The sequence below is a fragment of the Bufo bufo genome, chromosome 8 (genome assembly GCF_905171765.1).
Source record: "Bufo bufo chromosome 8, aBufBuf1.1, whole genome shotgun sequence".
Classification (NCBI taxonomy): Eukaryota; Metazoa; Chordata; class Amphibia; order Anura; family Bufonidae; genus Bufo; species Bufo bufo.
In genome coordinates, this window is record NC_053396.1 from 132,548,712 (window position 1) to 132,566,562 (window position 17,851).

The window sequence follows — 17,851 nt, forward strand, 5'->3', positions numbered from 1 at the left end:
CAATTTCAGAAAAAAACGCATTACCAATGTGAACATGATTGTATAAAAATATATAAGATTAGGGTACTTTCACACTAGCGTTATTCTTTTCCGGTATTGAGTTCCGTCACAGGGGCTCAATACCGGAAAAGAACTGATCAGTTTAATCCTAATGCATTCTGAATGGAGAGCCTTCCGTTCAGTATGCATCAGGATGCATCAGTTCAGTCCCTCTTACGGTATTTGGCCAGAGAAAATACTGCAGCATGCTGCGGTATTTTCTCCGACCAAAATTCCGGAACACTTGCCTGAATGCCGGATCCAGCATTAATTTCCATTCAAATGTATTAATGATGGATCCAGTATCAAGTGTTCCGGTAAAACGGACCCGGTTTCCAGGTCTGCGCATGCGCAGACCTTTAAAAATGTGAAAAATAATAAATACCGGATCCATTTTTCCGGATGACACCGGAAGAAACGGATCCGGTATTGCAATGCATTTGTCAGACTGATCAGAATCCTGATCAGTCTGCAAATGACATGCGTTTGCATACAGTTTTCCTGATCAGGCAGGCAGTTCAGGCAACTGAACTGCCTGTCGGAATCAAACAACGCAAGTGTGAAAGTACCCTATATAAATATGTAGACGTGATGTGCAAAATTAATAAATGAATGCTTAATTATATGAATCAAAGTGAGAGTGACATGTGAAAAAGATAAAAAAAAAATATATATAAAAAATGCACGAATACTATAAATGTATAAAATTATGTGTGATGCGTGAAATGATACGTGAACATGATTGAGAATGAATACTTATTTATATTATCATGACCATGTGATATGTGAAAAACATGATTGGAGAAAAATATATGGGGGAAAAAATGAAAAATATAAAAATTTATAACAAAATAAAAAAAATATGACGAATGAAAAATAAAAATGAATAAATAAAAATGATATATACTTTATAATAATTACGCTGCCAAGTATCATTAGGTCCAAAAAAACAAACCAATAGCCCCAAAAGGAATGAGGAAAACACTCATATAAAATATATGTAGTTTTATTAATACATGAAATATACATATAATGACATAAGGCACAAGGTCATGGGAGGATGGGACGCCCCGTGTATCGGGGCAACAATCCCCACCCTCACATGCACCGTACTGACAGGGGAGCAAACCAGAGAATCCAAGGATACTAAACCACACTCTGGTGGGTCTAATATAAAATTACCCAAAATAACAGATGGCTAGATGCATATCCAGAGTGTACATAATATTAACTGCCACCAGTACCGTGTCAAACCGGCCCATGAAAATAGTGATGGCCAGCCTGCAGTGGTTAGAAAGCAAGGCTAGGTCACGAATATAAAGTATAAGCAGAGCGAGGACACGGCAGCGGTAGCATAATAAGAAAATAACTAATACATAAGGACACTAGCAGTAAACATAAGAATGCATCAATTACCCATAAACATGTGGAAGCACCGGATATCTGGACAGAGCTGGACAGAGCTGTACCTCGACGCGTGTTTTCGCCAGGAAAAGGCTTCGTAAAAAAAAAAAACTATCGCCAGACATTTCAAAATCCATTATGCCTGTGATCCCAAAGGCTTGAAGGTCCGGGGAATAGATTGCATAAAAATGTTCGTGGTGGAAACATATCAAAGAAACTTGCTCAATTGGAATGTAAATGGATTTGGAAATTGAATACATTACGCCCAAATGGACTCAATGAGTCCACTGGCTTCCCGTCCTTCCTGTAAGCATTTCCTGGGTTAGCACTTGCTTATTGTTTTTAATGGTTTTTAATCAAGTTGTGTATATTTATTATTATGTGTTTAATTGGTGTTGTCATGCATGTAATTAATCACCTTCCACCTTTTAGGCTGGCTTCACACGGGCGTTGCGGGAAAAGGTGCGGGTGCGTTGCAGGAACATCCAAGATTTTTCCGCGCGAGTGCAAAACATTGTAATGCGTTTTGCACTCGCATGAGAAAAATCGCGCATGTTTGGTACCCAAACCCGAACTTCTTTACAGAAGTTCAGGCTTGGGATCGGTGTTCTGTAGATTGTATTATTTCCCCTGTGAGACAGTGACAGGTCTCACTCAGGTTAGAGGCAAGGAAGGGGTGAATAGTGCGGTCCACACCCCTGTTCCACCACAGGTGAGACCAGCTGGAGCACTCAGCCTGGCATAAAGCACCTTCCAGAGTGTCAGCAAGGGGGGAGTGTGTTGCCTGTGGACAGAGGCCTGGAGGCTCTGTGTGGTCCAAACCAGGAGGGCTGAGAGACCACTATTCCCCATGCGTTCTGAGACACTGGACTGGAGACAGTGGGCGTACTGTGCTCTGTACAGCCAGGAGGCTGTGGGACATTGGCTGAGAAAGCCGCATGTGTTCACAGGGTGTGAACAAGGACTTAGGTGAGTCAGGAAACTCTGTGTTAGTTAGAGCCCAGCCGGGCAAGTGTTTATTATTTTATGTGGATGTCACATGTGTTAGGTGAAGCTGCGACTTCATGATAACCTGTATTGGTTGGAGTGTGCACAATAAATGCACGGTTTGGACCTGAAACCTGGTGTCCTAAAGTCGTATCTGTGAGAATGACCCCAGAATAAGAGGCGATCCCTTACACCCCTTATAACATAGTTATAAGGGAAAATAATAGCATTCTGAATACAGAATGCATAGTAAACTAGCGCTGGAGGGGTTAAAAAATAAATAAATAATAATTGAACTCACCTTAGTCCACTTGATCGCGTAGCCCGGCATCTCCTTCTGTCTCCTTTGCTGAACAGGACCTGTGGTGAGCATTAATTACAGGTAAAGGACCTTTGGTGACGTCACTCCGGTCATCACATGATCCATCACCATGGTAAAAGATCATGTGATGGATCATGTGATGACCAGAGTGACGTCACCAAAGGTCCTTTACCTGTAATTAATGCTCAGCGGATGTTATTTGGATATATTTGGTCCAGGTGGGCACGCCAATGCAACTAGCATTGGAATTGGTTGGTGGGGGTATTTAATGTAAGTCTCGCGGTGATGACGCCACTCCCAGACGAAGTTTCGCCGAAACGTGCGTCGGGGTTGGCGCCATCCCGGAGGAGGCACAGCATGGGTAATATATTCTGCCTTGATGATCTATCATATTGACACAATTGCACTTTATTTTGTTACTATCATGTGAAGCAGTATGAATTGTTGCCAGTGTGCTCTCCTCTGGTGATGTCGCCTTGTCCCTGCACTTGTTTTGTTTGTTTTATTATGTATTGTTCTTTGAATCATGCTTAATATATTGTCATTATATTTTCATGCGGTCTGGTAGCTTCTTTTATAGGTTGATTTATGGCATAGGTATGTGTCTAGTCAGACATAATGTCACACCGGTCAGGTTTTAGAAGGTCTGAAAGATTATCTGCACATTAGTGATCTGACAGCCTCTTTTGGTTTCACTTTGTCTGTGTGTTGCTTGTATGTCCACACCTCCTGTTCAGGTGTGGATCATGTGACCTTCACCTCCCCCTATTTAGTCTGACTTTACCCATCACTCCTTGCTCTGGATAGCTTCATTTGGTTTTTGGAAGAGCTGGAGTGTGGTTCTAGTTGAAGTCCTGTTCATCCATCAGCCTCAGAAGTTAAGTGTTCCATTTGTTGTATTTTGTATTTCCCCCCCCCCCACCTTTGTTTACTAGGCCTCAGCGAGACGCTGGTTCCAGGGAAGGAGCGGGTAGTCTCTGCCCTGTCATTACCATTAGGGCATCCGAGGGCCACCAGGGTTTTCTAGGTTCCTGTGTATGGGCATCTCTACCATCGAGAGGTGCCCATACGTATAGAAGTTAGGGCCAGGAGCAGGCTTTTATAGGTGATGACCCTTTTCCTTCCCTAGCGGTGAGGCCTAGTGTCTTTTCCCTTCCTTCTTGTTGTCTTTTGGTGTTCTCCCCTACTACATCCGTGACACATAATTGCTGATTTTGTTGCGGTATCAGGCCAAGTTTTATTGGTATACTTTCAAGAACCACCAACCTAAAAAATTTTTTTTCAAGGACACAGGAAAAAAGTTGCATTCTTTTACGGACTGTCCATAAATTTCCCTACTATCGCCCCCTACTATTGCAAGCCCTGCAACAGCCTCCATGGTTGGTATGGCAGTAGTTATGCCCCTGTATAGATGCTAGCAATGCCACATGGTGGGGTGGGAAAGGGCTCCATGTCCAAAATATGCACTGATGCTCATGGGACCTTGGGAACAAGGGAAAAGTGGGGTTCTCGCAGGGTTGTAGGCCTAGCAGGTATTAGGTAAGCAGAAGCAGGGGCCTCCACTCCTGCTGCTAGGCTTTGACCTAGGAAATTCCGTCAACCAGTGACAGAAATGAGAAGAAGGTGCACAGACGGGCGAGCCCAGACCAAACCCCACAGGACCCACGAGAAATAGGGTCCTAAATAGAGAGAAGTACAATAACGATCCTGAAGAGAATAGTCAAACCAGAGTTTCCAAATCTCCAGGAACCGGTCATGCCCGTCCATGGCAATTGCAGTTAGTTTCATGTTTATCATGTAGAAATATAGCTTTCATTTGACGGTGAAAAAGTCTAGGGACGATTTCTTCTAAGCCGCTCGTCTTGAGTGTGCGGGTATTCATGGGATCTTTTTATTAGTAGTGCTTCCCAGGGATCTTTTTTATGTTACAACCTGTCACTGAATGAGCAAGGTTGTACACCCGTATCCATAATCTCTACACTCTCTGACAATCCCACCAGATGTGTAACATACAGTATGACCTGGTGAGGGGAAACCCCTAAAGCATGTTGGAGGGTAGCCTTGTACTGCATGAGCTACAGTCAGGTCCATAAATATTGGGACATTGACACAATTCTAACATTTTGGCTCTATACACCACCACAATGGATTTGAAATGAAACGAACAAGATGTGCTTTAACTGTAGACTGTCCGCTTTAATTTGAGGGTATTTACATCCAAATCAGGTGAACGGTGTAGGAATTACAACAGTTTGCATATGTGCCTCCCACTTGTTAAGGAACCAAAAGTAATGGGCAGAATAAAATAATAATTATAAATCAAACTTTCACTTTTTAATACTTGGTTGCAAATCCTTTGCAGTCAATTACAGCCTGAAGTCTGGAACGCATAGACATCACAGTTCCTGTTTGTTCTTGGGGCATTTCCCTTCAGTTTTGTCTTCAGCAAGTGAAATGCATGCTCAATCGGATTCAGGTCAGGTGATTGACTTGGCCATTGCATAACATTCCACTTCTTTCCCTTAAAAAACTCTTTGGTTGCTTTTGCAGTATGCTTTGGGTCATTGTCCATCTGCGCTGTGAAGCGCCGTCCAATGAGTTCTGAAGCATTTGGCTGAATATGAGCAGATAATATTGGCCAAAACTCTTCAGAATTCATCCTGCTGCTTTTGTCAGCAGTCACATCATCAATAAATACAAGAGAAGCAGTTCCATTGGCAGCCATACATGCCCACGCCATGACACTACCACCAACATGCTACTTTGATGAGGTGGTATGCTTAGGATCATGAGCAGTTCCATTCCTTTTCTATACTCTTCTCTTCCCATCACTCTGGTACAAGTTGATCTTGGTCTCATCTGTCCATAGGATGTTGTGCCAGAACTGTGAAGGCTTTTTTTAGATGTCGTTTGGCAAACTGTAATCTGACCTTCCTGTTTTTGAGGCTCACCCATGGTTTACATCTTGTGGTGAACCCTCTGTATTCACTCTGGTGAAGTCTTCTCTTGATTGTTGACTTCGACCCACCCATACTAGTAATCATGTTCCTTATAGCCCCCAGTAGTAGTAAAGCTCTGCATAATACCTCCTAGTAGTAATAATACTCCCTATAATAATACAGTACATGAAATACCCCCGCTTAGTGCCCGCAGTTAAGCTAATGTCCCCATAATGTCTGCCAGTATAAAATACCCCTATATAGTGCCCCAGTAAATGCCCTCATAGTGCTCCTCTCCCCCTTCCCCATAGTGTTCCCCATAATATGCCAGTAAAAAAATGCCCCTTCTTAGTGCCCCCAGCAGAAAAATGCCCCTTCTTAGTGCCCCCAGCAGATGTCCCTAAAGTGCTCCTCTCCCCCATAATGTGCCAGTAAAAAATGCCCCTTCTAAATGCCACCATATGCCCCAATAGTGCCCCACTCCCACATAGTGCCGCTCTCCCCTATAGTGCCTTCCATAATGTGCCAGTAAAAAATGCCCCCTTAGTGCCACCAGATGCAATAATGCCCCCCATAATGTGCTAATAAGAAAATAGGCCCCTTTAGAGCCCCCACTTTCCCATAGTGCCCCCAAATAATGCCCCATAGTGCTGTTCTCCCCTATAGTGCCCCCATAATGTGTCAATAAAAATAAAAAACCTTTAGAGCCCCCAGATGCCTCCATAGTGATCCTCTCCCCCATGGTGGCCCCCCCCCCATAATGTGCCAGTAAGAAATGCCCCCAGAGTGCCACCCCCCCCCCCCCCCAAAAAAATGGGGATATAAGAATTGTCAGATGCCCCCATAGTGCTAACCCCCCCCCCCCCCCCCCCAAAAAAAACAAAAAAAAAACACATACTTACCTCCATCAGCAGCGATGTGATGCAGGCCTCTATCTATCAGGGCCACCCCCTCCAATAATCTACCAAAGGCTGATACAGGACCATCAGCGTCTGCCCGCATCCCTGCCATATCTATCCCAGTAGGGGTGAATAGTGTTGTTAAAGTCTCCCACCATAATAACGGGTATATCAGGGTTATCATTAATAAATGTCAAGGCGCCTCTTAACGGCACACTGCTATAAGGTGGAGGTATATATAATGATACTAAGGGTCCATTCACACGTCTGTATGTGTTTTGAGGATCCGCAAATTGCGGATCCACAAAACACGGACACCGACAATGTGCGTTCTGCATTTTGCGGACCGCACATCGCCAGCACTCTCATAGAAAACGCCTTTTCTTGTCCGCAATTGCGGACAAGAATAGGACATGTTCTATTTTTTGGCGGAACGGAAGTGCGGATCCGCAAATGCGGATGCGGACAGCACATCCCGGCCCCATTGAAAATGAATGGGGATGCACCTGTTCCACAAAATTGCGGAATGGATGCAGACCCATTTTGCGGACGTGTGAATGGACCCTAATAGATATTCCTGCGTAAAGATAGTACAACGTATGCAAACAAAGCGACCATCAGGGTCGATACTGGACGACTGAACCTGGAAGGCAATTGATTCATGGACCAGGACGCTAACCCCTCTGGAATAGCTAGATCGCGCCGAATGGAAAGTATGACTCATCCACGACCTATGGAAAGCCCGTGTCCCCTCCTTCGTAAAGTGGGTTTCTTGCAAACATACGATAGTGGGGAAATACGGTCGTAGATAATCCATCACGACTAATCGCTTTGACGGGTCACCCAGGCCACGCACATTCCAGCTCACAATATTAAATACACTAGCCATACTTCAGAAAAATCAGAAAAATAACCCAGCTGATAACATAACATAATAGATACATTGTAGATGAGAGCAGCATGATGGCGGTACAGTGCCAACAAGCAGGTATGATGTCACAGATACACAGCATCAATATGGCTGTAATATATAAAGTCCCCAGAAAATGAGAACAACAAAAACAAAAAAAAAACTGAACCAAAAATATCGTTCCTGCATTGCATTATCTAACAGGCCGAGGCACAAGTCCTCCATGAAACCGGACACAAAAGCAACGTTTCAAACTCTCTACTTCTGCTGAGCGAAAATGTCCCCCGCGGTAAAAGAATACACGTGCTCCGTGGGCAGTTCAGTAGTAGATGGGTAACGTCCTAACAGGTCGTCAGTGATAACCGAGGGTACAAACTTGAAATAATCAGGCGGTCATCATCTCTCCTCCTGTCGCAGCCGACGTTCATGCTGGTCAATCCATGTGGCCGAATCTTTCGGTGCATTGAAGAAATGAACAGATCCCAGAGCAGCCGCCCGCAGCCTTGAATAGAATCCGCAATCCGCACCGCAAAGAAGTAGTGCATGCACTCGAATGGTACATGACTATTGCATGTCCCAGACACAGATTTTGCACAGGCGCAAATGTCAGCTATAAACTACACCAGCCAGGGGCTGGCATAGTTTTTATTTCAAACGCACGGACTGCCACAGATGCGCCTAATTTATGACGGGGGACAAGCCTCGTCATAAATAAGACGTATCTAACGGTAGCACAGAGGGGAAAACTAAGACTGACGGCAGCACAGAGGGGAAAACTAAGACCGACATAAAAAGGCGGCCTTAGTAAATGACCCCCAAAATGTTTTCTGCTGCTCTTTTTCTCTTCACAGGTAGTTCACTAGATTTGGGTGCAATTCCAACCAGTAAAATGTTATTTCTAATCTTTCCACTAGATGGCAGTCAACTCAACACTTAGATAGCACTGCCTGATATGAAACATAAGAGAAAGGTTAGAGGTGGAGCTGATTCTAGGAAAGCATTTCCTTACTAGAGATCAGACCATAAATGGTAGTCCAGTTGGAGACACTGGGGAGGGTGACCTCCTGTCATGTGATTACTACACTGTATTTCCTTGTGACATTCACTACACTAAGGTCATATCCACCGTTCTACCAGTCTATGCAAAGATTCCACTAGGCAGTTTTTTCTTATTTTATTTTAATACATTAGTAACGTAGTATGGGTGATTTTTTTTATAATTATTGTATGTCATATGTGATACATTCAGAATATCTGATGTTAACTTTCTTATTTCTCTCATTTTAAAGATTTCTACTTGCATTTTTTATCAAGATGACACCCTGTCAACTTAAGGCCGGGTTTACACATTGGGGCAGATTTGTTAATCCTATTCAGGGGTCAGCAACCTTGGGCACTCCAGCTGTTGTGAAACTACAATTCCCAGCATGCTCTATTCATTTCTATGGGTGTTCTGAGAAGAGAAGAGCAAGTATGCATGCTGGGAGTGTCAGAGGTTGCATACCCCTGCTTTAGGGCTCATGCACACTAACGCTTTTTTTGCGTTCCGTATACGGAACCATTCATTTCAATGGGTCCGCAAAAGATGCAGACAGCACTCTGTGTGCTGTCCTCATCCGTTGCTCCGTTCCGTGACCCCGCAAAAATTATGAGACATGTCCTATTCTTGTCCATTTTGCGGACAAGAATAGGCATCTCTATAATGGGCCTCTTGTTCCGTTCCGCAAATTGCGGAATGGACACGGGCTGCATCCGTCATTTGCGGACCGTAAAAAATGGCACAGTCGTGTGCATGAGCCCTTAGATGGTGCAAGCTTAGGCAGTCCAGACCTGCACCAGATTTATCACTATTGGTTGGCTTACTTTGACTCAACATTTTACTCCATATTTGTGGTGCCATTTTGGAGCAAAATGTCGCATATTAGGCCGTGCCCCTTTTTTCTTTAAGCCAAGCCGCGTCCTCATGTTGGAATAGTTGCAGAGTTGTCTGCAAACCTAGATGCGCCAAACTGTGCCACATTTTGGTGCAAATTGAGCTAAAGTCTAGGTGCACTCACCTTAGTAAATGTAAACCATTGTGTATTTGGTTTAATAACGTAATATTTTCATGCAGTGTGTAAACCCCAGGGGTGAACTGGGAAATAATTCACCTGGAAAAAAATATAAAAGTTGTTGTAAGGGGGCCCCATATTGACAGAAGGTGGGGCCAACAGGAGTGGGCAGGGCCAACACAAGTAGGAGGGGCAAGCAATACCATAGAGTTGCAGAAAAACTAAATTATTAAATTGCACCACAATATACCGCCCCAGCAGAGCCAAACATCACAGTGCAGCAGAATATACTGCCCCAGCAGAGCCAAACATCACAGTGCAGCAGAATATACTGCCCCAGCAGAACCAAATACTACAGTGGAACACAATATACTGCCCTAGCAGAACCAAATACTACAGTGGAACACAATATACTGCCCTAGCAGAACCAAATACTACAGTGGAACACAATATACTGCCCCAGCAGAACCAAATACTACAGTGGAACACAATATACTGCCCCAGCAAAACTAAATACTACAGTGCCATATTCTGTTCTCTTCCTTCTTCTCCAGTTGTCTAATTTGGTTACGCAGGAGGGGTCTGAGGAGGTGAGACACAGGCTGCAGGAGCGAGCCATCCCTGCTGTCAACATTCAGCCTGGTCATACAGGAAAATACAGCACTATATACCTCTAACATCCAGTGACGTCTCCTCTGATGTACACGTTCTCTTTTTTCCTCTTCTCCATTTGGTCAAGACCACCATGACGACTTCTTTCAGCCATGTCTACAGAGTGTGTTACACAGACATCTTAGATTCTTCACTTTTCCATCATCCTCCCTACCCCTCTAGGGTCATCCTGCTGCCACCCCCAATACTGTACCTGCTCAGCCCCCCAATGCTTCCAAATACTGTACTGCTGAAAAAATAGTGCCCCCACTTATAGCAATGCCCCATAAAATGTCTCCATTAATAATAATAATAATAATAATAATATCCCTATAGCGCCCCTAGCATTAATAATGTACCTTAGGCTACTTTCACACTAGCGGCAGCCTTCTCCGGCAGGCTGTTCTGGCGGGTGAACAGACTGCCGGATCCGTGCTGCCGCTAGTGCACGCGTGCCGCCGGAGATCCGCTCCGGCCCAATTCACTATAATGGGGGCTGTCAGGAGTTCCGGCAGCAGCACGGCAAACATGCCGAGAGGCGGCCGGAATAAAACTCTGACATGTCGTAGTTTTATTCCGGCCGCCTTTTGGCATGTTTGCCGTGCTGCCGCCGGAACTCCGGACCGCCCCCGTTATAGTCAATGGGGCCGGAGCGGACCTCCGGCAGCACGCGTGCACAAGGGGAAGCACAGATCTGGCAGGCTGTTCACCCGCTGGAACAGCCTGCCGGAGAAGGCTGCCGTTAGTGTGAAACTAGCCTTATAGTGTCATAGTAAAAATGATGTCTTTTAAATTGCCCTCAGTATTACTAATTTACCTATAGTGCCCCAAGTATTACAAAACACCCCAGTAGTGCCCCCTATAGTGTGGATAGTATTAAAAATGCTCCCATAGTGTCCAGAGGAAGTAATATCCGTATAATTCTGTCAGTAATGCTCCCTATAGTGCTGCCAGTAATACCCTCTATAATACCCCCAGTGACTAATGCCTCCTATAGTGCTGCCAGTAATGCCCCTTATAGTGTTGGCAGTGATTCCCTGTATACTCCCCTCAGTGACTAATGCTTCCCATAGTGCTGCTGATAATGCCGCCCCACAGTGCCCCCAGTAACTAATGCCCCCTATAGTTCTGCCAGCAATGCCCCCTCTGGTGTCCCAAGTGAAGAGTGCCCCTTCTACTGCCCCCAGTGAGCAATGCATTTTATAAGACCCCAGTAATGCCCCCTATACTGCTGCCATAAATGCCCAAGCTAAAAAAAAAAAAATACTCATGTGAGTCCCTTCCTCAGTGGCTTCTGTAATGCAGGTGGTCGTAATGAAATTATCACAACACCTGAGACCCAAACGACTATGATAATATCATCGCTTCGCAACCGCCTGCGGCAATGTACTGCCTTATAGGCCGCAGATCTACTAAACTAGACGTGAGGCCTATGAGGGTAAATAATGGGACAGGAAACCATGGGCTCCTGTCCTTCAGACAGCGATATAGTTGAATCTACAGTAGAATGGGGACCTGCAGAGAGTTATGTACCCTGCACATGAACATGCATGGGGCCTGGGTGGCCTACTGGGCTTCAGCCCACCATTAATTTTCCAGGTAGGGTCTATGGCCAGCGTATGCCCCTGGGGAACCCTTATGAACATTACTGAGGTAGTTCCCAGGAGAGGATGCCCTCTCTATGAGCCAGAGTGGAAAGCTCCTTCTTTGTTGGACTTGAGCCATCCATCCATTAATACATTTCCATGAGCAGTTGGCCACATTGTCCCTGGGCAAAATCAGCTGTTTGCTGACGGTCCCTGAAGCCAACTATCATATCAAAGAGTTAATCTGTGGTGAGACAAGCCCTTTAACTCATGCAAGTTTCCTATGGAGCCAACAGAAGTCAAATGGCACCATGGCCACTTTATTGTACCATTGGCACCGCAAATTTTGGGTCCTGGCAAGTTCCATTCAGAATTGGCTACAGTCCTTCTTGAGCTTTGCATTGAGTTTCTCTTGATCAAAAAGGTCTGTGAAATATTTCTCTGGATGGACATGTCTTTTTTAATCTAAAGTGAAATTTAACATTGAAAATAGTTGTTCCTCAATTTCTCCTACATGGAAGTAAATACAGGATAACACTGGAATTCCAAGTCAGAGAGATGTCCCACATGGGCACAGAGCAGTTTTCCCCAAATGGATTCTGGCTCCACATTTGGAATTTCAATGTGCTAATTATATCTATGTATTAATACTTTTGCTTGGAAATGCTTCTTTAAACAATACCTGTCAGCTTTCCTGAAGTGTTTGCAGTATTTGTATTAACCCCACAATATAGCAATTCTTGAGCCCCTTTTCTTAGAACCCTGCATGCTGTCATTCCTCTGTTATTCCTTACTAGAACATTCTCTTTGTCAAAGTGGTGTGTTCTGCACAGGGAGCACTCATTGAACAGTGCCAATCTGTGTAGGGACACGCTCCCAGTCCCACCTGGCAATACCCCATTGCCAATTCCTTCATCTGTTTCTAGTACAAATAAGGCCTCCTGCACACGACCGTTGTGTGCACCCGTGGCCGTTGTGCCGTTTTCCGTTTTTTTTCGCGGACCCATTGACTTTCAATGGGTCCGTGGAAAAATCGGAAAATGCACCGTTTTGCAGCCACATCCGTGATCCGTTTCCTGGCCGTGAACAAAATATGACCTGTCCTATTTTTTTTCGCGGCCAACGGTTCACGGAGCCATTCAAGTCAATGGGTCCGTGAAAGAACACGGATGCACACAAGATTGGCATCCGTGTCCGTGATCCGTGGCCGTAGGTTACTTTTTATACAGACGGATCCAAAGATTGTGAAAACTCAGAACCGACAGTATATTCTAACACAGAGGCGTTCCCATGGTGATGGGGACGCTTCAGGTTAGAATATACTAAAAGAACTGTGTACATGAATGCCCCCTGCTGCCTGCGGCCGGCCCCCCCTCCCTCCCCTGTAGTTAACTCATTGGTGGCCAGTGGGCCCCCCTCCCTCCCCTGTAGTTAACTCATTGGTGGCCAGTCCTCCCTCCCCTGTAGTTAACTCGTTGGTGGCCAGTGGGCCCCCCCCCCCTCCCTTCCCTGTAGTTAAAGGGAACCTGTCACCTGGATTTTGGGTATAGAGCTGAGGACATGGGTTGCTATATGGCTTCTAGCACATCCGCAATACCCAGTCATCATAGCTCTGTGTGCTTTTATTGTGAAAAAAAAACGATTTGATACATATGCAAATTAACCTGAGATGAGTCCTGTATGTGAGATGAGTCAGGGACAGGACTCATCTCAGGTTCACTTGCATATGTATCGAATCGTTTTTTTCCCACAATAAAAGCACACAGAGCTATGGGGACTGGGTATTGCGGATGTGCTAGCGGCCATCTAGCAACCCATGTCCTCAGCTCTATACACAAAATCCAGGTGACAGGTTCCCTTTATCTCATTGGTGGCCAGTGGGCCCCCCTCCCTCCCCTGTAGTTAACTCATTGGTGGCCAGTGGGCCCCCCTCCCTCCCCTGTAGTTAACTCATTGGTGGCCAGTGGGCCCCCCCCCCTCCCACTGGCCACCAACGAGTTAACTACAGGGGAGGGAGGGGGGGGGCCCACTGGCCACCAACGAGTTAACTACAGGGGAGGGAGGGGGGCCGGCCCACTGGCCACCAATGAGTTAACTACAGGGGAGGAAGGGGGGGGGGCGGCCACACTGGCCACCAATGTGTTAACTACAGGGGGGGGGGGGGGCTGCCCCCTGCTGCCTGGCAGCACCTGCCAGGCAGCAGGGGGCAGTCATGTACACAGTTCTTTTAGTATATTCTAACCTGAAGCGTCCCCATCACCATGGGAACGCCTCTGTGTTAGAATAAACTGTCGGATTTGAGTTTCACGATGTAACTCAAATCCGACGGTATATTCTAACATAGAGGTGTTCCCATGGTGATGGGGACGCTTCAAGTTAAAATATACCATCGGTTTGGAGAAAACTCAGATCCGATGGTATATCAACTCCTGACTTTACATTGAATGTCAATGGGGGACGGATCCGTTTGAAATTGCACCATATTGTGTCAACGTCAAACAGATCCGTCCCCATTGACTTGCATTGTAATTCAGGACGGATCCGTTTGGCTCCGCACGGCCAGGCGGACACCAAAACGACTTTTATTTCATGTCTGTGGATCCTCCAAAAATCAAGGAAGACCCACGGACGAAAAAACGGTCACGGAACACGGAAAAACGGAACCCCGTTTTGCGGACCGCAAAAAAATACGGTCGTGTGCATGAGGCCTAAAGGGAATGGCACAACAGAGTTATAAACAAAGTTGCAGAGAATACAGTCATTTGCTAAAACAGACATGTCAGGAGAGGTGGCAGCTAGTGTTGAGCGAACTTCTGTTTTAGGCCTCCTGCACACGACCGTATTTTTTTGCGGTCCGCAAAAACGGGTTCCGTTTTTCCGTGACCGTTTTTTCGTCCGTGGGTCTTCCTTGATTTTTGGAGGATCCACGGACATGAAAAAAAAGTCGTTTTGGTGTCCGCCTGGCCGTGCGGAGCCAAACGGATCCGTCCTGAATTACAATGCAAGTCAATGGGGACGGATCCGTTTGACGTTGACACAATATGGTGCAATTTCAAACGGATCCGTCCCCATTGACTTTCAATGTAAAGTCAGGAGTTAATATACCATAGGATCAGAGTTTTCTCCAATCCGATGGTATATTTTAACTTTAAGCGTCCCCATCACCATGGGAACGCCTCTATGTTAGAATATACCGTCGGATTTGAGTTACATCGTGAAACTCAAATCCGACAGTATATTCTAACACAGAGGCGTTCCCATGGTGATGGGGACGCTTCAGGTTAGAATGTACTAAAATAACTGTGTACATGACTGCCCCCTGCTGCCTGGCCACCAATGTGTTAACTACAGGGGGGGGCTGCCCCCTGCTGCCTGGCAGCACCTGCCAGGCAGCAGGGGGCAGTCATGTACACAGTTCTTTTAGTATATTCTAACCTGAAGCGTCCCCATCACCATGGGGACGCCTCTGTGTTAGAATATACTGTCGGATTTGAGTTTTCACGAAGTGAAAACTCAGCTATGAAAAAGCTTTTTATGCAGACGGATCTTCGGATCCGTCTGTATAAAAAGTAACCTACGGCCACGGACACGGATGCCAATCTTGTGTGCATCCGTGTTCTTTCACGGACCCATTGACTTGAATGGGTCCGTGAACCGTTGGCCGTGAAAAAAATAGGACAGGTCCTATTTTTTTCACAGCCAGGAAACACGGATCACGGATGCGGCTGCAAAACGGTGCATTTTCCGATTTTTCCACGGACCCATTGAAAGTCAATGGGTCCGCGAAAAAAAAAGAAAAACGGCACAACGGCCACGGGTGCACACAACGGTCGTGTGCAGGAGGCCTTAAGTTCGGCGTCTAAAGTTCGGCTTCCGGTTAGCGGAGAATCCCGATACGGATTCCGATTTCCGTTGTGGTCCGTGGTAGCGGAATCAATAATCGGCCATTATTGATTCCGCTACCACGGACCACAACGGAATTCGGAATCCATATCGGGATTCTCGGCTAACCGGAAGCCGAACTTTAGACGCCGAACTTAAAACAGAAGTTCGCTCAACACTAGTGGCAGCTCGTCTTTATTATCTATCAAGAATAACAAAGTACAAAAATACAAGGGGTGCCATAAAGAAAGTCATAATCCTATTCTTGCGGACAAGAATACGACATGTTATATTTTTTTCAGGAAAGGAATTGCGGACCCGGAAGTGCGGGTCCGCAATTCCGTATCCGGGCAGCACATCGTGCGGCCTCATAGAAATGAATGGGTCCGCAAAATGGGGAACAAAATTGCAGACGTGTGAATGGGGCCTTAAAGTCATAAAATAATGGGCAGCTGAGGCCCCTTTGCATGGGTCAACTAAGTAGGCGACTATTGGGAACAAACCATTTGTTGCTGATAATTGCCTGCTGGTCAGAGCAGGTGAGATCTACATTTATATGTAGCAATCATCTCCTCAGTACTGGGACCAGTTTATCGCTCGTCCCAGTATAGATTAATTATTTCTGGGCTGTAGATCCCTGTTCACACAGTGCGATCTGCTGCCCAGAAACAAGGATTTTGGTGTCTGTCATGCTTTCCTCCCAAGTGCTCGTTTTTCGGGTGATGGTGGCAGTTTTACAAGGGTCAATTATCGAGAATGAGCATTTGTATGAACTGTCCCGTGTGAAGGGACCTTTAGGAAACTGGTGACTGAACTATTTAGATGTTACATGATTTAAAAGATATATTGTACAATGAATGAGGGTGATGAATGTTTTGATGGCTAAGATCAGAATATCCATCGTGGGCATCAAAAGCGGAACGGAGACCAAACGCAGCCAAACTGATGCATTCTGAACGGATCCTTATTCATTCAGAATGCATTGGGGCTAAACTGATCAGTTTTGGACCGCTTGTGAGAGCCCTGAAACGGATCTCACAAGCGGACCCAGAAACGGCAGTGTGAAAGTAGCCAAGACTACTTTCACATCTGCGTTTTTGCTGTCCGGTTTTGAGATCCAGCATGGGTTTTGTGTCCGGCATGGGAACGCAACATACCAGAATGGAATGCATTGGTGCACTCCGTTCTGGTTCATTGTGCTGCGGTTTTGAGAGCCTGTTGCGGATCTCAAAACCGGAAAGGAAAAATGCTGATGTGAAAGTAGCCAAAGTAAATCTGAGTTAGGCCTCATGCACATGACCGTTTTTCGGGTCGGGGGCGGAACCATTCACTTCAATGGGGCCGCAAAAGATGCGGACAGCACTCCGTGTGCTGTCCGCATCCGTTGCTCCGTTTCGTGGCTCCGCAAAAAAAATATAACATGTCCTATTCTATTTTGCGGACAAGAATAGGCATTTGTACAATGGGCCGCCCGTTCCGTAAATTGCGGAAGGCACACGGGCAGCTTCCGTTTTTTGCGGATCCGTAATTTGCGGACCGCAAAAAAACGGAACGGTCGTGTGCATGTAGCCTAACAGAGACATAAAGGGGCAGACTGGTCATAGACTCTACAGGGAATTTTCCTGGTGGGCTCATGGCCATAAGCTCACTGCTCACTGCTGGTGGCCCTGCTCACTGCTGGTGGCCAGGTACATATACTAGGTGAACTATTGGAGTCATTATTAGAGAAAGTCCAGGCAGCATGCTGAAGGTAGTGCTGGGTTATTGTTGTGGCCCACATTTCACCTTCTAAGGCTAGTTTCACACTTGCTTTTAACTTTTCCGGTATTGAGATCTGGCAGAGGATCTCAATACCGGAGAAAAACGCTTCCGTTTTGTCCCCATTCATTGTCAATAGGAACAAAACTGAACAGAACAGAACCCACCAGCAGTGATGGTCAGTTCGCAGTGTTCGTCAACTAACACATGCGGGCTGCCATCTTGACTCACCCGTCCGGCCATGCACAGGTAAAGCCCTTACCTGTGCCTGTGCCGGGAGCCGGCCTGAAATCAAATGCGGTCACCGGGAGCAGGCAGTTCCGGGAACAGCCTGATGAATCCCCCCGGCGGCTGTTCTCTGAATTGCCTGCTCCCGGTGACCACATTTGATTTCAGACCGGCTCCTCGCACAGTTAAGGGCTT